The sequence below is a fragment of the Zonotrichia leucophrys genome, chromosome 14 (genome assembly GCF_028769735.1).
Source record: "Zonotrichia leucophrys gambelii isolate GWCS_2022_RI chromosome 14, RI_Zleu_2.0, whole genome shotgun sequence".
Taxonomy (NCBI): domain Eukaryota; kingdom Metazoa; phylum Chordata; class Aves; order Passeriformes; family Passerellidae; genus Zonotrichia; species Zonotrichia leucophrys.
In genome coordinates, this window is record NC_088184.1 from 4,664,077 (window position 1) to 4,685,572 (window position 21,496).

At 38.1% G+C, this 21,496-nt stretch overlaps 1 long non-coding RNA gene across 2 annotated transcripts in view; it reads left to right on the plus strand.

The window, feature by feature from the left end:
- The first annotated feature begins 17,915 nt into the window (after positions 1-17,915).
- LOC135454209 (uncharacterized) overlaps positions 17,916-21,496 on the plus strand; it is a 70,390-nt gene continuing 66,809 nt past the window's right edge. The window contains exons 1-2 of one of the 2 annotated variants that reach the window (XR_010442041.1): positions 17,916-18,049; positions 18,138-18,207. This is a non-coding gene — a long non-coding RNA (uncharacterized LOC135454209). Of the gene's footprint in view, positions 18,208-21,496 lie in introns of both variants that reach the window. The other variant, XR_010442040.1, reaches the window with a different exon arrangement.

Genomic DNA, 21,496 nt, shown 5'->3' on the forward strand with positions numbered 1-21,496 from the left:
CAGTTCTGTTGAGGATGTGACATGTGCTCATGACCTGAGCAAAAATATCCTCTATGGCAAAATTTTTTAACTTTTTTTTTCAGTCTTTCCATTTTGTTATTTTGTTTCATATAGGTAAAGTAAGCGCCTTTTTACCCTTGTAAAATCGTGGCCCAGGCCTGCTACTGGGGCTAAATAGAGCAGGACTATGGGAAAGTGACTCAGCTGAATTAGAGGTAGAAAAACAAGTTATAGAACCATGTTCACACAGCGGTATATGATGGTTGGTTGGATTATATTTGTTATGATTTTAAACTATGTAACTGATAAAGGCCTGACTGCTTAAAAAGGCCTGTTTTTTTCAGAGGTGGCTCTCCTGAGCACCTGCATTGCTTTGCTTCATACATTACCTCACATTTTTTCTTTGCTCTCCTCTTCACCCTCTTCTGTTTTTCTTGATACCTCTGATGTCAGTGGGGCTGGGAGGTTGAAGTGAGCAATTGCCTTTTTGAGTTTTCAGATGACACAGATCACCTCTGTGATGCTCTGAGATACTGCTGTGACCCAGGGCAGACCTCAGCTCCCTGTTAAATGCAGATCTTTGGAGCTGGGTTAGAACTGATCCAAAACTTTGTCCCTCAGTCTGTGTTATTCAGAATATGGTTTCTGGCATTTAACTGCAATGACTTGATTTGTTTTATTGTTAATAGTAACTTGTTGTTTCTGTCAGATTCCCTTTTGAGGATTGCTCTCTGCTTTTGTGTCAGCACCTGAGTTCTGACAGGCTTCTGATCATGGTCTAGGAATGCAGCTTTTGTTGTTGTTTGGTCTTTTTGACTGAGGATTTTGTCCAGATCATGATGAATGACAAAGATGCACATTGCAGAAGTCAGACTCTGCATAGATATTTTTTAAAGTAATTGACTTACCAAGCTGTATCAAACTTCAAGAGAAATCTAATAGGGAAAAGGAGGAAATGTGCAAGGCTCAATAGGGTTTCTTTGCTTATGAAGTCTCAGTTTACATGAAAAAACCACAAGGTACCCTTCAGATGCATACTTGCCGAAAGCCAGGGCCTTTAAAAATACCTGTAGACTTGTAAATATTGAACTTCAAGTGCATATCTAACTTTTATCTTAAATTAGTTTCATTTCCACTGGCATATATTCTCAGCAAATCAAATCCTTTACAGAGTTCTGACAGTAGGGTCTGGGGGTTTAGGGGCCAGGGCTTTGAGGTTTAGCAGCTCTCCTGCCCTTGGAGGGAGTCTGGGGCTGGCCAAGGTTTACAGCAGTGTGTGATGGTGTCTCCAGGTGCGGGATCCCTCCTCACAGAAGGATCAGCACAAGCAACAGCAGAGCAGGATGTACAGGCTGAATGCTGAAATAATACCAAATCTCACAGCTGATTTTCCCCCCAGAAGTTCCAAGAGTTAATTGCTGTGTAGTTCATAGTCTGTGTGTTGTTCTTGGGAGGCAGTGAAGTCTGGGCTGGCTGGCTCCTCAAATAATTTCATGGGTTTCTTCCATTCCCTAAGCAGGAAGGGAGTGTTCCCCTGGTTTCACTCTGCTCTGTGTGGCCAACTGCCTTAACTTTACCACAATTAATGGGATAAATACTGTTTTTAAAACTTGCTTACCAGTAGATTTTTTTAATCTAAGTTCATCTAAGTTGTTGTCTTTTACTGCCTTTTTCCAAACCAACCCATAGAGCAAATGAAGTTTTTTTATTGTAAATATTCCCATGACCTGGTCTAACCACAAAGTATTATTGGATTAATGAGGATCATTCCCATGTCCTTCAGTTCTGTTTACATCATTAAAAGTATATAAGTAGCAGATAAAGTAAAAAATCTAGGTCATTCTATCTGAAAGTATTTAAATTTAATTTAGAAGATTAAGCATACCTGTTTCAACAACAGAAAGCATTTTGTAGAAGTAAATTGTTAGCAACAGCCAGAGAAAGACCAAAGAAAACATTTTTACTTGATTCACAATGAATAATTTTGCCTTGCTGCTGGTTTTCTTCTTGAAATATAAGCCAGAGATATATTTCATCATTAACCTTTTGAACCAGGCCAAGCATAATTGGCAATTCTCCTGCCATGTCTATTTGTCTGTATTATGCTGTTCCTTTTATAGAAGAAATAATTGTCATTTTTTCCTGTGTACAGCTTTTTTATCCCAGCCAACCTTTGCAAGGATCAGAAGTATTAAGTCACCTAATGATATCCTATTCTAGCTAGGTTTACCCAACAACAATTTGTGGCTGTACATAAAAGTATTTCAAAATATTCAATACCAAAGAGGAGCGCAACTGAGAAATTCTGTCGAGCAGATTGGATTATTACCCTTGCCTCTGTTTAAGCCTGGCAAAAATGCTCTTGGAGATGATTTTGCTGTCTCCTGACATGCCACAGCACACAGCAGAGGCTCACAAGCCGTGCCATGACACAGACCTATCTTGTCTGAAATCACCCACTGTCAGTAATAATGCCCTTTGTTTACTGAAGAGCTAATCAAAAATTTGCCCAGCTGTAACTGGAATTGCCTTTTAATATCTTAGCTGTCAACCTGCAAGGATGTCTTTTTGACATGATATTTGCAGGAATATATATTACATAGTAACAGATAACAGAATAGCCTTAACATCTGGAGAAGAGTCTACCTTCAATCAAAATAAAGGATGATCTTTTTCAGCACTTTCCTGACAAGTGGGAGATTTCAGAGAAGGGCTACACTCAGATTTTTTAATGGCCTTTACTTACTGAATCAGTATACTTTTTTCCCTGTTGGTTCCTTGCTGATTGCTGAATATTTGCCCTTTGCCCCTAATCATTATTTAATACATTAAAAAATACACCATCAGGGACATAATTTTTATTTCTCCTATTAGTTATGCTTCTGCTGAGTGCACTGTTCACCAGTGAGCACTGGCATGCTGTTTTACAGTAGAAATGACACGAAAGGGGCACACATTTTCATTAGAAAGGCAATTATCAGGCTGGTGGTTGGTGGTTTACTGCTCCTTTGGCCCACAATTTATTATGCACGACAGAAACTGGAGTAATATGTTTTGATACATCTGCCTCAGCCCAGCAAACTTTGAAAGACCATGGGTGTTCTGCCCTTGACCTCCTCCTGAGCTGAATGCAGAGCACTTGGCTGCTGGAATATCAGCAGCATCTTGAGATGTACAGATAAAAGCCATTAGAGAGGAATTGGATATTATCGCTTTTGGCTCTGCTTTTATTACACTGAGAGACACTCTTTTGGTGGTTTATCTGCCCAATTTTGACTTCTCAGATCTCTGAATTAAATCCAGGCTAAATTATCAGTCCTGGAAAGCAGCTGTTATCAAGACGCTGCATCAGACTCTCTGAACTTTACAATTTTATATTAAAAGCCTTCAGTGAAGTGATTTAGTGGCCCATAAATCTATCAGTTCCAGAAGCCTAAATCTTCGTACAGTTTCTTTTGAGGTTTGGGATTGCTTCCAAAAAGAGAATATATGCATACAAAAGATGAAATGTTATGTCATCCCAGACCTTGAGTGACTGCATCAACAGGCACAGGCTGTATGGGATGGGGAGGGGTTTTTTAAACCATACAACTATGTTCTTTTTTTTTCCCTTAAAGCTGTAACTTTAATCTGTTAGGAACTCATTTCTCACATTAATAGATGTAGACTTGCAGCATTTTTATGACCCTCTTTCTGGATGACTTTGTGTTTTGTAAATCACATTATTTCTGTCTAGTTTTATTAGAGAAACCAGAACACTAAGACTTAATAAAAATTTTCAACTCCTGAGATTAGGAATTTTAGATTCTTAACTTTTGATGACTCGTTGCAATAAATTTCCATTCTCCTGCCTTGTCTAATTCCAAACCTTTATCATGTCTGTAAATTAAAGCTCTAGATGCTAAAGCATTGATTAGGCCAATGTTGTTGAGAAAGCCAAGGGCCAGACTGAGAAGGGAAATTATAATCTTAATTGTCTTCAAACCACTTCAGTATTGTTGGAAAATAATTTTTGTTTAAAACATATTGTGTCAAATTCCTGATACATGAAAACTGAGAAAAGCAGACATTGTCTTAATTCCTTCAACTATGGGATGCAGGTGATTTTTTTTTCCTAGAATTTCATTTTGCATTGCTACTGAGTTCATCTATCTGTACAAGAATGACACAGCTCCATTGAGATTATTAATCCAGAAGGCATTTATATATCTTCAAACAATTGATATTTTATGGAAATGTAGTTCTGCAGGCTGAGTGCTCCTGTGCCCCCTGGGACAGCCCTGTGCCCCCCAGCTGGGACAGCTCCCTAAAATGCTGTGACAATTTCTCATTGTGTGGCTTAACAAAGGCAGAATGAATAATTTCCAAAAACACTTTAGAAGGCCTTTTTCAATATCTTCAGTTCTGAGACAGCATTAACTCTGCTGAATGGTGAAAGTAATAGGGATCACTCAGCCTGCCTTAAGGCCATGACAAAACTCTAATCTGTTTGCTGATAGTTCTGCAGCCCTGTGAAGTGTTCTCATTTGCTCCATAAATTGTGCTGAAGAATAGCTTTTTTTGGAATAACAATATAGTAATTTCTCTATGTTTACATAGGGTATAAGTAGTTAAAATGGAAAACAGCCTAAATCCAATAGCTTCTTAAGATATTGCACACCCATCAAAGTAAACTGGAACCCAACAGATCAATAGTTAAATACCATTAAAAACAGTTTTGAGAAAAAATCATAATTGACTTTGCCATATGCTTCATTTTCTTAGTACACTATCTTCAGAGTGAAACACAATCACCGTTCATAGAGAAGCTAATTATCCACTGTCAATTAAGCCCTCAATAACTGATCTCTTGACAGCTGGTAATAAGTCCCAAACCCCATTGCAAATTGCATTAAAATACATGTTTATCCACTGGAGAAAGATGGGGAGCACGGCTCACACGTTCACAAAATCCTACAACCAGAAACCATTGCCTTTTCAAGACAGCTTTCCATGCACTTCAGCTTTTGATTTTCCTCTCTTCTGGCTCCTTAAGGCTTGCACATTTCAAAAAGCTTTTGCATTCCCTCTTCACTGAGCGTACAAAACTATGCTCAGACAACCTGGCAGTTTTTGCCTAAATGGTGGTTTAAAGTGGCCTTTTTTGTATTGATTCACTGAGAAAGAGCAGTGCTGATTAATTTTGCATTTGTTAAAGCAGGTAATGGATGTGGGAAATGGGAGAAGAACTGATGGCTCACTGGTGTCAAGTGTCGCAGGTTATAAACTGTCCCATCCTAAAGGCTGAGACCACAAAGAACCTCTCTCAGATGAGCTCTGTTTCACCTCCCAGCTTTGTTCCCTCATGCTTTGATCTGCCCTGAGGGCCAGTATGTGCTGTCCTTACAGCTTTTTGCTATGTAACTACTGTAAGAACTACTTGGAAGACAAAAATTTGAAAGTCAAAACTCATTTAGCTTTGTTCCATTACCAAAAATCCAAACAACCTACTGGGAGTTAGAAGAAAACAGAAATATTACCATAAAAGTCTTATGGCTGTTCTTAAATATAAATAAATATAAACAAATACATAGTAAAAGTGCTTGGTTTGGAAGAACAACTAATACAAATTGTGTTCTTTTAATTACATAGAATCATGTGATAAAATTAAAGGAATGGGATAAATTCTATCTATTCAAGTTTTAAATGTCAGGTGAATGTGGCAAATTCTGGACAACTTTCTGTTGATTATTTGTGTCTGTTCCTGCAGTAATTCAATCAATAAGTGCCCGCTGCTGAAAGGGTTCCTCATTGTGTAATCTAAAAACCAATCTATTGCCCAATTCTGCAACAGCTCAGTAGAAAACTTACCTTTCAGCTTTAAAGGCTGAAGAATCTAAGTTTCTTTATGCCCTAATGTGTTCTTTTAAAGATTTGTTCTAATATTTTCACAGGGAATAGTGTGAATTGATTAATTAATAGGTACAAAATATATTTGTATCTTTGCATTGAAAGACGTGCTCGGTGTCTGCCTATCTTGTTCTCCATCTCAGAAGTACTTAAGGTCTTATTTTATAAGGATATTATTATTCACAAAGGAGGAAATGAAAATGTTTCTAGGGATTGTTCCTCCTTGTTAGGTATCCACATTTTTCAGTGCTTTTGGTTGCTGATAAAGCCTGTTGTGGAGCTGTGAATCAATAGACTGGTGTAGTCTTTTCTTTTAATTGTCACCATCTCCACTATAGAGATTGAATCTTTTTTCTCTTTTTTTTTTCTTTCTTGGCACTTATAAAAGGAATTGCCATGAAAATGGAACAGTCTTCAGTTCACTTCCTTTTTTCTTTCCTCATCACACTGGCATGCAGATCCATCTATCACTATTGTAATGTGCTTTTGAGGTGTAAAAGGCTATTTAGTACATTTATTAACTACCTCTGCATAATGGCAGCATGAGAATTGAGAGTACTTTTCATTCTCTGAACAACTGGGGTACTTCTAAGTAGAGAAATAAATGAGTTCTGTAAGCAAGAACATTTGCAGACCCAGATAAGATAGTGATATTTTGAGAATCTTGAAAATAATTCTCCTCATGCTCCTTTTATATTCCTCTAATTAAACTTTATATTCTGATAACTCTAAAGATTCAAGATCTTTTTAAATACCTACTTTCATTTCTTATACATACCCCAAAATCCCATGCTTTACTTGTCTTTGTACCAAGTGATGTGCTGGAGAGCAGATTGTAGATAGCAGCAGAGATCTTAAAAAGTAATGGTAAAATAACTCTGTCAGAAAAGAGCTGGCTTAACAGTTTTGTCCTTAAGATCCAGATAGATTCTAATAATTCCTCTGGAGCAGCATATGCTTCCATATGAGATCAAGTGGACTACCTAATCTTTTCCTTTCCTTGTCTGATTCAAGACCAACTTTACAGTGTTTTTATGTATTTATTTATGGATTATTATGTATTTTTATGTATTTATTTTACAGTATTTTTTACAATATTTTATGGAGTGCTGTGTGAATACAAATAGCAGACCTGTGCTGTTTCTGTAAATTGACAGTCTGTGAACCCAAATGTTGCTGGTGAAGTTGTCAATCTTTTGTTCTGGGACAGGAGTAAAAAATTGTTCCCCTCTCAGAATATCCTTAGGATCAATTTAAGATGAATTTTATGTAAAGAAGGAAGCACCTTGAACTTCTGTTCTCAGGAATTAAGCCTTACAGTCATAGGTGTTCTTAATTTTGTAAATTTAGTGTGCTTTTCTGAAATTTGGGATGCAACAAAGAGAAGTTCTAGGCAAAGCAAATCAGATTCTTAAAGAATATACATTTCTGTGAATCTGTCCTTCCACAACAACGTGCTTTCCCTTTCCAAGAAAATTGCTTTAGTCTATTTTAATGGTTTGCTTTAGTGTATTTTAGTGGTTTGTGCAGTTTCTACTGCTGTTTTACCAAAGTGATGGTCCCTTTGTGTGAGGTGAGAATTGCTCAGCCCAGAGCAGAGCTGTGTGCTCCTTCCCAGGGTGGTCTGTGCTGCACAGCACCAGCCTGTGCTTGGCTGCAGGAGGAAAAGGACCAAATTTACAGAGCCTGGAGCTGCCCAGGTGTACTGGAGAATTTAGTGCAGGATGATGTGGCTGCTGCTGCCAAACAGAGTCATCTTCAGCCCCAGTAGATCCTGTATCCTCCCAGCCCTAATCCAGAAATCCCACCTGGATCTGTTTGCTCAGCCCCAAAGGAAAATTGCTCTGCTTTAGTCTCAGTCCCACACACTCGAGTGCAGAGAGGCTGAACCCCTGCCAATGAAAGATGCACTTGGTTCAAATTACATGCCTGTGACCAATGTTTGGGTAGCAATATCATATATTTATAAAATACTTTCATCTGGGAGGTTTTAATAGCAGCCACCATCATGAAGGCTGCAAATTATTTGTAAACAAGACCTTACTACTTGAAAACTTAGACTTTTTTTATTTTCTTTTTTTTTTTTTTTTGTAAACTAAGATAGATTGAATTATTACAGTCAAATCCTTAATGTTACTCTTGTTTACAGCACACTTCCCTTCACAATAAATCTCCAAGCCCGTGGGCACTTTCAATTACTGCATCTTCCTTGCTTAGCAAAGGCACTCATAAACCTCTCCCTGTGTCAACCACTCTGAAAGATCTCCCTGCAACAAAACTGTGCTGTCTGACAATGCTTGGATTAAGAAAGACTTATTAAAAGCATAACTTGTGTGGTTCCCTGTGACCAGGGGAGAGAAGGAATACACAGATTACTGCAGGTAATGTGTACTTTCCTTTAAAATTTATTCCCAAGGCTGCGAAAAATGGGTAGGAAATACGACGGAAGTAAATCTTTAAGTTTTATTTAAGTTTTTTTGTGATGTATAAAAGAATTATTCTCGGTATAAACTCTTACAAATGTACAGCACCAGACTTCTCAGTATTTCAAGTTTTATGAATTTTAGAGAAACCAGAAGATGCAGCTGTAAAAGCAGAGATATTTCTCCTACAGAGGATTTTATGGCATTATTTGAAAATGTGTCACGTTTACACAGTTTCTTGACCTACACAGAGGGCAGAGGAAGATTCACTTGGATTTTAGAGATGGAAAAATGAGGTGTGAGAAGAAAATAAAGGTGAAATTTTCCAGCTACCCTTCTTTACTATTCACATGTAGTAAAAGTATGGAAATTGTAGGAATCACAGCTGAAAACTACTTACAGTTCATCCTCATAATCTGTGTGTGTTTTCAGTATGGATGAAAATTGTAAGAGAGGTGTTTTTAATGGAAATCATTATCTACTCACCACCAGTGAGTTAGCAGAAAAAAAATATGTGTGGGGGGAGGAGAAACACAAAACTTAAATACTGAGCAACGTAATATCCAAGTTTTGTGAACACAGATAGCTAAAAGTAATTTCTGAAATTTGTGCTTAGAAGTATACACTGGTACAGCAAATAGACTGAGTTGCTAGTGGAAACTGGAGATGTTAATCATTTCTGAAAATTGGTCCAGATACCCAAATGTCTGCTAGAAAACTAATTTTAGGAATGATAGTAGGGAAATGTTGATGAATATTGCCAGTGTCATATTTAACTGTTAAACAAGTAATAGCATATAATCTTTTATGCTTCAGTGTAAAAATATTCCTTAAAATAAATAACAATAAAAATATATGAAGCGTACAACTCCATCCCGAATAACTGTAATCCCATTTTGTAACAGTAATGAACACACTGCAGCAAGCTTCACTGATTAAAAACTTTTTGTGCCAAGTTTGTTTGCAGTTTATCAAACGGGATGTAAAATGTAGGCTACCTTTCTGTATGCCTTTACCTGTGGAAGGCAGCTCCTTTATCAGTTTGAGCTTCAGGTTTGGCTGGAGTTTAATTTGGGTCACCAGCAGACCTCTGGCTGATGTGGGTAGGAAAAAACAGAGCAAAAGGCAGGAGGTGGCAGTGCCCCACCATGCACTGCCTGGAAGGGTGAGCAAGCTCTGCCATGGGGTGTTGGGCACAGAAAATGGGGCTCAGGAGGCCACAGAGTCCATTCCCCAGAGGGCACAGGGTGTCAGTTCCTGAATCTGCTGTCTTCTTTGCCATCCCAGATTTAGTTGCTGATAAAAAAGCTTTTGGTTTCCACGAGGCTCACTTTGGGACAGGGTTGTATTTTCCAAAATGTAACATGCTGTGGGGTTTGCCATGTGCATTTCCTACACTGACTCCTGATATCCTGCAGGTGTTCAGTGTCACAGTGAGGTATTAGAAAGAAATTACACATTAGAGTAAAAAACTAGTATTTTGTTGTCACTGAGAAAGGAATTATCTTTGTTTGGCTGGGTAAAAAAAGTAGAAAAATTAATATAAAATGCCTGGAGTCTGTGGAAATAGTAATGTTTAGAGTTTTTCCTTGCTCATAGGAAAATCAGGCTGCTTGGTTTGCCATTTGGCTGTAATGCATCTGCACTTCTGCCATGTGGAACTGTAGGATCTTCCTGTGCACAAGGCTTCTTTTAACACTCAATTAACATCAGTGCTTCATTTCCCAATTCTTTCTGTTAGGTTCTTTGCCATTGAATTATGTGGACAGAGGGCGTTTTCTGGTATATACAGAGTTGATGGAATCCCAGAGAATCTCAGGTTGGAAGGGACTCATAAAGATCATTTGACACCTCAGACCTGGAAATCTGAGCCAGACACTCCAAATAAACTGTGCTGAAACTTTGTTCAGATCCCCCAAACTATTTGTGAGGCATTTGAGGATGTAGAAGAGATAATTTGAGAATGACTGTGGCTCCAGGGACAAAGAATCTCCACACATGAGAGGCCAGATCTGGTAGTTAGCTGTGTTTGAAGGTGGATCAGGGAGGAAAAGTTTCCAGTTTAAGAATTTGAGGGAGATGAAGACCTGAAGAGGGGTTTTCCTTGCTCACAGGAAAATCAGGCTGCTTGGTTTGTCATGACTGCTCTGCTGTGCACAGCCTATTTGTGTGTTTGTGTTCCTCCCCTGCCTTGCTCTGCTGTTCTGACAATTATAATCTAACATCAGGACAAATTCTTTAAGCACTGGGCCACAGTCCTTTTGCCAGTTATTATCTGTATTGGTGTTCCAACAAACTGAAATGAAGAAAAAATATTCTCTCCTCATGTCCTAAACAAAGGTGTCACACATTCAGGGGGCTCCTGATGGAAATCCATTTCAGAGGGAAAATGTTCATACATTCGCTGCCACCCTCTGTGCTGCACACCCAGTAGGACAATGATGAATTTTGTCCTTTCCCTCTTATTTAAGAAAACTGATTTTGTGTGTAACTAAAGGTGCTTCATAGAATTATTCTTTGTCAACAGAATTGCTGTAGATTTCCTTGAGTTCTGAAACAAATTAGCAACCTGGATGATAAAGGTGGGGGGAAACCACACAAACTAAGTCTGGTTTTACCAGATAAATTAAAATTAAGAAATGTCTGACAAAAAAGTATAAAATCCATATATCCTGCAAGATTCATCTTTGTATTTACTCACAGCTTGCAGCTTTTAGGACAACTGAGAGACACAGGACAAGAGTTCCAGCTGTAGAAAGCTGAAGTTAAGCCTTCATGAAATCAAATCTTAGCCATTTCTTCCTCTTAATACCCTTCCAAGGAACAGCAAGACATTTGCCTTTTAAAATAACACTCAGATCCAATTATTTAATAGTAAGAGATGAAAAAGCACTAACAAATCTAATAACTGCCAAATTAATGTAATTTCCTGCACTTGTGTTTGGTAGCTGAAGACAAGCTAAATGCCTAAATAGCTGTCTAACCTAAGGAGCAGGAAAAAATAGTGAGCAAAAACACCCTTCAAGGAAAATATCTGCCACCAACATCAGAGCTTGCAGTAGCTATCAAAACTGAAGGAACTAATTTAAAATACGTACCAATTTATTCATATTAGGAAGTGAAATGTTCTTGGATTTCAGGGCTGAGGAGCACCTGAGTGGTCAAAAGCAATTTGCTGTTGAAGTTGCTGGATCAAGGCACTTTTTGAAGTCCCATTGCATCCCCTTTTCCCTGCTCTAGATACCCTGCTAATGACCAGCTATAAAGAGCACTATGGAATTAGTTTTATTTTTGATTATGCAGAATGAAGTCAGCTCTTCCATGCTGAACCTGGAGGGCTGAAGGAGCTGCAGTTGGATTTAACCATGTGAAATAAGGAAACTTGTCAGGGTAGAGGGAAAAGGCTGCACAGGATTTTGCCAGCATCCCTTTTCTGCTGGAGGAGCTTTACATAATTCTGCCCACTCTGAGATTCACATCCTTATTGATCATCTTTCTCAATATTTGTAGCTGGAGGTTAAAATTTTCTTTTCTTTTTTTTTTCCTCCGCATACCCTGTTAGCCTTTGAAAATGGCGTAACTGTATTAGATGGCATTTCTGAAATGAAAACCAAATCTTCCTGATTTCTTACCCTTGGTCTCTAATTTGTTGTGAGTCACCTGCAATTGCTGAGCTACAGAGGTGTAGGTCTGGATCATCATCAGTGATCTGAACAATGCTTTCTCTGGTTTTTCTCTAAAATATGGAAATGCCACACAAGGGCTATTTCACTTCAAATTTCTAGTGAGATATAGAAGAATAGACTGGGCAAGACTTCTTGAGCAATAACATTGAAACCAGCCCTCTCCTCCAGTGAACAGACAAATCACCAAAATTTGAAATACAGCCTCTTTTTCTGTAGAATATTCTAGGTTGTGTTATCTTCACAGTGTACTACTGCTGATAATAGAGTAAAATCAGCTTATTTCCCCCCAAATCGGAGTTCTGATAGCTTAATTTGCCTAGTTCTTTTGGGGAAAGTGTTTTAATCTTTTATCTAGTACATATTCAGTCCATTTAACTTATTGTGGTAGTACACAAATAGAATAAGACATTAATATGGTTATGCCACATCCGTGTTTTGTTGCATTGTGTGTATTTTGACTTAGATCAGTAAATACTGCAGTAAGTATAATAGCCATAAAGCCTTCAACAGGTTCCCAATGTTATAAAGAACTTATTTAATATAAAATCAAAACTAAAGCTCAGTGAACCACTCATCCAGCAAGGAGATAATTTCCATGGGCAGTAATATACAGATGATTAGCTCTTTGATATTCATTAGGTAAAGGATCTGTTTTCATTTTGGACCTTAAATCTCTTATCAGCCTCCTCAGAGAGAGAGCAGGGGGGAAGTATGTAAAGGGTCTTGTAGAATTTTTGAGTTTTTGGCCCCAAAATTCCCCTGAGATGATGTTATCAAACAATGTAAATAACTGAGAGCAAGAATTTAATCAGTCACTCTTGCTTGATCTTTGCGTCCACTGTAACACAAACCTGGAGAAACCAAGGAGAACTGGGCAGTGCCAGTTCCTCCAGCTCACAAATTCACACTCACCCCCGGTTTGGCCAACAAACTGTGGATTTCTCCTTTTCCTTTGGCTGAAAGTTTACACACTGAAAGAAAATATGAGGCCACTGTAGAAAATAAACAGAAAATCAGAGAATTTCTGCACTGGCTCCTTGTACAGGAATATCTCAGCTTCTCTTAACCAAGTAATAAAACTGGAAAACCACCTGACCTTTCTGTGTTATCCCCAGGCAAAGCCTCTCACGTGCATTCAATTAGCTTTTGCAGCTCACTAATTTGAGTTTATGAAGCATGCTGTCCCCACAGCAAAGAAATGCTGCAGGGCTATTGTAGAGGAGTGTGCACCTCAGCCTTACATGATTAATGAGTTTTTATTATTATTGCCAGCCTACACAAGCAGATTTACAAATTATCCAGATTCAGGGTCTAGGTGGCCAGTTCCTCATGTGCTTTATGTCAAGGCTCAAATTTTCCTTTATCTGAAATATGAAGATTATTTGAATAGAAACCAGCATGGGCATTTAGGGACAAAGGGAAACATAAAAAAGCTTGGTGTAAAACTTGAGAATGGACAATATGTTCAATGAACAGGATTCTACAGAAGTGCAGGTTTTTTTAAGCAGAAGAAATGGTGTAATTTTAATTGCACAGTTCTGTATTGATGGGATTAATCCTGAGGGGAAAAACTCTCAATATTCATTGTGTCTATTTTCAAGTGAAAATTCTTTATATTAAACTGCTGTTGGGTTTTGGAATTTATTTTTGAGCATTTCATACTCACAAAATCTGTATTAGCAACATCTTTCTCTTTTACTTTCCATTGAAAATATTCATTTGAGATACAATATTTTCAGGCATTTTTAAGCAAGTGAAGCTAATTTCTGTTCCCTTAGTCCTGTTCCTGAAGCTTTTCTTATTTTCAATACACAAAAGTTGTCCAGGCCCACCACAAGATGAGTCCATGCCCTTTCTGTTTGAAACAGAAGGCAGAATTTCTTGCACCTACTGATGAATATCCTCTTAGTCCTGCTATGGACCAACCTGGCTTCCTCCTCCTAAAACTGGAGCTCTCTCTGGCTCAGGTTATGGAACTTTAAGTAAAATAGGAAGTATTAAAGAATAAATAAAATGAAGGCTGGTGAAGTTCAATGAAATATGCACAGCGTCTCCAGAAATTACATTTTATTGTATGTAAGCCAGGTGTGAAAAACTCAAAGAATAACTCAGGAAAGATCTCAAATTCTGCAATCATATCACCAGCTCTACAAATGCTGCCTTTGCTTTTATCATCACTTTTTCTTGCCTATTGATGTGAAGCTAAAGCTAGATACAGAGAGTAATGTTCATGTTCTTGATTATTTTTCTCTTCAGCTAATGAGAAGAAGGTAAAATGGTGTTGAAATCCAGTTAAATATATTGGTATCATTTAGAAGTAATATATGCATAATGTAAATGTAAGTGTAATGTAGAAATGTGTTATGCTAAATGTAGTTTAAAAGTAGACAAGGCTGTGGTGGACTGGGTGATAAAGAACTCTTTTGTTCCAGGGAATTCAGTCAAAAGGGGATTTTTTGGTGCCCACCCAGGGTCACCCTGGGATCTTTTCCAAGGATTTCCTTGTCCTTGGTGGGGAAATGTTGATTTCCCATGTATAGTTAATTTACAGTGTTTGAGAGAATGGTTTCCTTCACTGACAACTTCAAACCACCCGAAAGTCTGATCCTTTGTCTTTTGAAGCCTTGCCATTGATTTTAGGATAGCAGTGTCAGCTCCTCAGCAGACATCTCCCTGACATAGTTCCTCTCACATTTATTTCTTCTGGCTACGTTTTAGAGCCAAGTAAAAAGCCAATCTTGAACACAAAAGGGAAACAAAAAAGAGGAAGAGAATGATAAAGCCTCCATGGTGCAGCACAGACAGGATCCTGGCTTTGAGGCTCAGCCACTCTGGGAAAAGGAAAAAAGCCAAGGACTTGTCCATGTTTACAGGATGTACATCCCAGAGTGCCTTTCTCATCCTGACTGCACAAAGGAGGCAGCTCATCAGCAAAAAGCCTCCTAATGAATCTGTAAGGGCCTCACAGCCCTTTCTGGTTGGTTTCAGGGATTTCTCAAGCTATAGGAGCTGTCTGAAACCTCTCCCCCTGCCCTCTTATACAGCAGTGTGTAGCAGGGGAGATGCTTTTTGGTTTGCAGCCTTCTCACTGAGATGTGAGTTGCCTAAAACAGAATTCCCACTGCATTTGTCCCAAATGTTGCTAGTGCAGGCTGGCAAATCCGTACCCTGGATTATGTAATTCCATTTCAGAACATTTTGTCCTTTATTATAGCCTTTTTCTTTCTGGTTTATAGACTATTGTTCCCTGCTTTTTCCCTCCTTTCCTCAAATCTTTCACATTTAACTGGTTACACAGCTATGAATATAATGTTTCAAAGATATAAATAATAATGAGCTCCTTTAATAAAATCAGACATAAGTTATGCAGCAAACGTCAATTATAATGGATTTTAAAGGTTTTGATCTAGAACCTGGGTGGCATTACATTTAGACTAATAACTGTAACTATGATTTATGTGTTTGCAACTGAAATGGTTTCAGTGCTTCGATATATGTCCAAAGTGAAATTTATAGTCTGCTACAGAATGTATAAATAATGAACAGCCATATGTCATATTGCATTTAAAAATTTGACTTCTTCCACAGCCAGCATAAGGTAAAATGAATTAAAATTTTAAGTTCATTTGGGATCAAGTTACTTTAATACTTTAAAGCAGCTCCACAAATACAACATTGATTTAATTATTTTTGCTGCAGTAAAAATAAAATGCTTTTAAATTTGCAGTTGTATTCAAATTAAACCATGACAAAGGGCAAAGCATGTGCTAATAAGAAGAAAAAATGATCCACTTTTCTCCCAGAAATTATTATAACTAATTACTTGTTAGATAGCCAAAGTAGGATAACTGGTATTGACAAAGAGATGCTGCATGTTTATTACAACTTTTAAATTAACCCCCCTCTCCAAATGCCCATTTCATATTGGAAAAAAAAATCTGTAATCTATTTTTAGTAATATGAGCTGCATGTGAGTACATGAATGCACAGGGCAATTTTCCACTTGGCTGTTTGGAAAGTAAAAATGCACCTGACCAATATTTGTGGTCTGTTTGCAGCACAAAGTCCCCCCAGCCCTCCCTTACAGCAGAGGCTGTTTTCCACACTGTACCTACCCTTTCTAAATCTTGGTTTAAACATTTTAAATCGTGCTGGCTAAACGAGGTTTGGGTTTTTTCCCCTTCTTAGCTATCTGTTGAAATTTGTCATTGTCATGAGCAGACTGTGGACAGAAATGGGATGACAACTGCTATTTTGTTAGTAGCTTATAAGGTGCTTTCCATTTTGCCCATAACAAGAGGCAAAGCATAACAGGATTTCAATCCTATAGGAAATCCAGGAGCTTGTTCCCTTTATGTCATCAGATCAATTTTGCCCCAGTAAATATTTCTCAGAGGTTTTTGGTAATTTTTCTGGTATTTACAGCAATGGAAGTGTTGAGTGTTCAGCATTGCTCATGGCTTGAGGCTTCCCTTTTCTTTTTACACAGGAATACTATTTTCTTTTATTCCCTGGTGTGCTGGTACCAGGACTGAACTTAGTGAGCTCTTCAAGGAGCAGAAATAAATAAATGGAAAATTTGCAGTTAAGCCATCAACAGAAATGACATCTATTCCTCAGCAGACCCTTGTTTTATACTATTGGGAAGTTATCTAACTTCCCATAGAAAATGCTATTGATTTTTAGCCTGTTTTGTGAACTAGTCAATAGCCACACACAGAGGCTACTTGTGATCCTCTTTTATTTTTTCCCTCTTACTAAAAGTGCTCCTGTGTGTTGAGTTCCCAACATGGCCACCCCAGCTTGGTGGCTTTTTTCTCTTGAACTTCAGCATTAATACACGTGTTTGGTTCATAAATGCCAAAGTCTGTTTTGTCATCCCTCTAAAACGGTGTCTTAGCCAAGACAGATGCTTTTGCTAAGGAATACTTGGGGTGTCTCAGAGCCTTTGGGCTCTGCCAGACTCTTGGCAGCAGAGTGAAAAGAGGGTGTGTGAAATTGTTCCTGCTCTCACCTTGTCTGCCACAGATTCACTTTGTCTTTGCTACCCCAGACTCAAGTCATGAAAATGGCAACGTCTGCCAGAGAAAGGGAGGGAATGAGGAATGAAAATACAAGAAGTTTCAAAATTCCAGATGAATTCTTAATTTTTTTTTTAATAATGTAATTGGACAAGTGAAAATGTTAATTGTTTTAATTCTAGGATTCTAAGTGAGGAAACTCTTTTGGAATATTGAAATGTTGTTTCACTTCAGGTATCAGATGTTGAGTTTCAGGGAGCATGGCATTCCGATGCACAACAGATTGCCTATAGTTATTGAATATTGGGTAAAAAAGGTGAGTTTGCTCTTTGAAATTGGAGAAATTTAATTCATATCTTAAGAGGGAAACAGAGAACTGTTTTATTGTTGGATGAAATCATGGAATATGATCATGAAAATGGATACTCCTCTTCATAAAATATTAGTGATTAAAAACTTTTGAGAATTTTTCTTCCAAGACTGGGATAACGTCAAACAATTAGTGAAATGTTTTTATCCAAGACGTGAAATTTTTGTATCATTTTGATTAGCCCAGCTCTCTCTCTGTCCCTTTTTCTCTTAGTTTACCACTCCTATTCTATCCTGCCATAATTTGTTCAAAAGCAAAATGTGATTTTGCTGTGCTTTGGGAAAGTCCTAGTGGAAAAGACACCCAAGTATCAAAATTTAAGGTTAACTTCTGCATTTCTCTGTGTGTGGGCATCTATTTCTCCTGATATCCAACAATGAGAGACGCTTGCCAGTTTTCTGTCTGTGGGAAACAGGTTTTGGAAGAGATTATACTTGCAAAGAGATAAGGCTGCATTCAGGTGTGGCTTATCAGAGAGGCTGCTGCCATTGTCTGATGATAATCAAGAGCACCTTGTCTGAGCAGGAGCTTATTTGTCTCCTGCTCCCTCTGAACTCTTGCCCCAGCTCTTCAGAGAAATGGCTGCTTTTATCTTTTTACAGTTTCTCAGAGATTTGTTACTAGATATTAATTTCAGCACAAGGTTGTTTAGGAAGTCAGGTGAGCTTAAGGAAAGGTCAGGAGAAAGAGCACTGAAGACTTGGGGAAATTCAATAGCAGGCAAGATCTCCTCTTCTGCTTTATTCAGTTTAATGGAAGTGTAAATAGCTGGACTCACCTCCTCCAGGCCAGACTTTTCATGACCTAAAACTAAACTGGTAAGTTTTTGCCTGGATTTTTTAATTTTTTATTTCCTTCAAGAGTATAGTTGTTGCTTTATTTCTACGGCACAGTGTCCTTAAATAAATATGTAAAGAAAACTCCAATTAGTAGATATGGTGTTAGAGAGAAGCCTTTTGGTAAATTGTGCAGCTCTACCTGCAGTTTCTAACCTATCTTTGGGTTTGTTATCCTTCAATAACTTCACCTTGAAATCAGCTGTTATCCTTGAGGTGAACTTGCACGTTCTGTGGATCGGAGTCTTGAGATGTGCCGTTCAACAGTTTCACTGTTCTCCTTTTGGTGCTTAGAAAAGGGGTAAAAAAAGAGATATCTGAGGCTATTTGTGTCATTGGTAGATAAAATATCTCTTTTCACCTGTTGTTGCTACTCAAACAGTACTAGGCTTTGTACAAGTTTGGTTTTTTTTGGTTGTGGTTTTTTTTTTCTTTTCTGCCAGATATACCCTTGCAAGTTCAATCAGTTATTATTATGCTGGCTTACAAACAATTACAAGATTCTTTTGTGGGTTTTTTTGTGGTTAAAACTATGACTGGGCTTAAATTATGTTCTTTCTTGACATAGAAAAAGAGTATTGCACTACTTCATTTAGCCTCTGCCTTTTTTTCCCCCCATTACCATTCTACTTGGAAAGTTTGGAGTTTTTTCTCTTCCTTTTAGTAAAGTAAGTAAGGGTCTTCAGCTCAAGAATATCTTTGAAGTTGCTTCTCAGATCCTTGATTGGGCTCAGGAGACAAATTTCTGTATCTCATTGGACTGGAGTTGCTGGTTTATATTGTGACCTTGTGAGATGGGTAGTGAGAGCAGAGAGATGAATATCAAATTATTTCACTCTGTTCCACTAATTTTTGAACACTTCAATGCTTTTCATATTAAAAAAACTCACTCAACCAACTCCCAAGCTTCAATTTTATCAGGTATCTACAGAAACTGAGAGAATGGTCATTTATAGAAGTTGGCTTTTAATATTATGATGCTACTTTGAGTATGTTGTCATCAATTGTCATTATTGTATTACCTAAGCCATGGGCTTCAAGATTTATTAAGAAATTTTATTTATTTTTTTTTTTTACACCAGCATTGTTGAAGCTAGCAGAGGGATAACAAGCCCTTGGGGGAGTTTTATTGTTGGGGTGGGGAAAGTGAGACTTCACATAAGATAAAGGAACCATAAAAAGTGATCACACATTTTGGTTAGAGTTCAAGTCCCCAGTGAAAGATTGTCATGAGAATGTCATTTATATGACAAATTAATGCTTCATTAGGATATTACATTTAGAGAAGAAATTACCATAAGCATAGGCTTGTGGTTTTCTTAATTTCCCCTCTTGGTCAGTGTTGCTTACAGATACCTTCTTCTGGGCAATTATCATCAATCTTGTCCTTAATTAAAAAGTTAATTTTATCATTTTATAATGTTTTGTAGGACAGGCAAACAAAATCTTTATTTTACTCTTACTTTTCCATAAGATTTCCTTGTGTGGTGCAGGACAGCCACGAGCAGAGGATGCGAGATGTGATTTGGTACCTGTGTGGTTCTGTACCTGTGAGGACTCAGGGGGATTCTGTGGGTGGGAGTTGAAGCTGTTTAAATCCAGCTAATCACATGCAGTGTCTGCAGGAGCCTGATGGCTTCACAAATGTGTGAATCCAAGTCAGAACTGCCACCAAGTTCCAGGGGTTTCAGAGCAGTAATTCTTATTCAGGCTCATCTCAGGAACAGAGATGTGTGTTTCCAAGAGAGAGAAGGGGAGGTGTTGATTTTTTTTGTCTCCTCATAATATTAAAGTTCCAAGATCTATTTGAAAACTTTTTTTTTTTTAAATTTCTGTTGTGTTTATAAATTACTGTGTTTCATTGTGTTTATCCTTGAAAATAGTTACATTTAAAGAACACGTAAGACTGAGATATCAGTAACTAAAAACTGAATCTTGTGGTTCCATTTGAGAGGGAGATTTTTCCAGTAAGATTAAAAAATCAGAACCTGTGGTTTGTTTTTCCCTTCCCCCAATAAGCCTTTTAAATGAGGTGGTATAGAGCCGCTTTGCAGGCTATTTTATGCTGTTTTAAAACCTGGTAAAGATAAGAAAATTTTCACCTCCTAGATTTAAGTCCTCCAAAGTGTCCTCAGAGAAAAACAAACAAAAAAAAAGGCATAATGCACTTGACATTTCTAAATTAAGGTGTGCATAGATGGCTACATGAAAAGAAAGGTTTTTCATGAAAGGATTTTCAGGCTACTTTTGACCTCCTGAAGAAATGATGACCAAAATTTTCTATCAGCTTCTCATGTCACCTTAAATTAACATTCGGTAAATTTGAATAGGACATTAAAAGTAATATTTTAGTGCCTTTGACTGACTCAACCCTCTGGGGGTGACTGTGACTCACTGAATAAACCCAACCAAGGAAGAAGGGGGTGAGGTGCCCGTAGATTTTGGAGAGCAAGGCAGGGTGTGACTGACCACAGCTGTCACCACACAGCAGCTGCCAAAATGTGATTTTCCTTCAGCTGTGCACAGCTGGGTGGGAGCAGGAGCTGTGCCTGTTCCACCCTGGGCTGGCCAAGCCAGAGTGGGGAGAGTGGATCAGGAGCTCGGGCCAGCAGAGGGGATAAAACCTCAACATTTAATGAGGATTTAGGAGGGTTTTGAACTGGCTGCAAGCCAAGTCCTGTGTGACATCAGGAGAGTCCAGCTGATTTTGAACATTACACCTTCCATGTGTGGAACAGCTTAAAAGAGCCTGGTCAGGGAGTGCTGGACTCAGACCATGCCCCAACATCACCTGAAAGAGGTGAAACTCACACACAGACACAGCTTTTCAAAGGCATGGAGGAAATTCAGCTCAAATTCTGTTAAAACATGGTAATTCTGCTTGGATCAGCAGTGCCTCTCTAGGAGCCAACTTGGCATTAGTCATAGAGCAAAAAAAAAAAAGTTAAATCAGCATTTCAGCTTCTATGTTGAGGGGCTGGAAGTTATTCTGGTGGTGTGGTTGCCTTAGGAAGGTCTGACATGCCATGTTATTTAAAGGCTCCTGTGCCACAGATTATGGCAGGTTTACAGTCTGAAATGTTGTTTTTCATCCTCAGGTCAGATCCTTCCAGTGACTCACAGTCCTTAGGGTGAACCTTTGACTTCAATAAAATTATTTGAGTAAGAAGGACATGCCAGGAAATACAATGGAGTTTTTCTAATAGATAATTTTGTAGACTTATTATGAATTCAATTACCAAATTGAAATAAATATCTTAATGAAATTGTG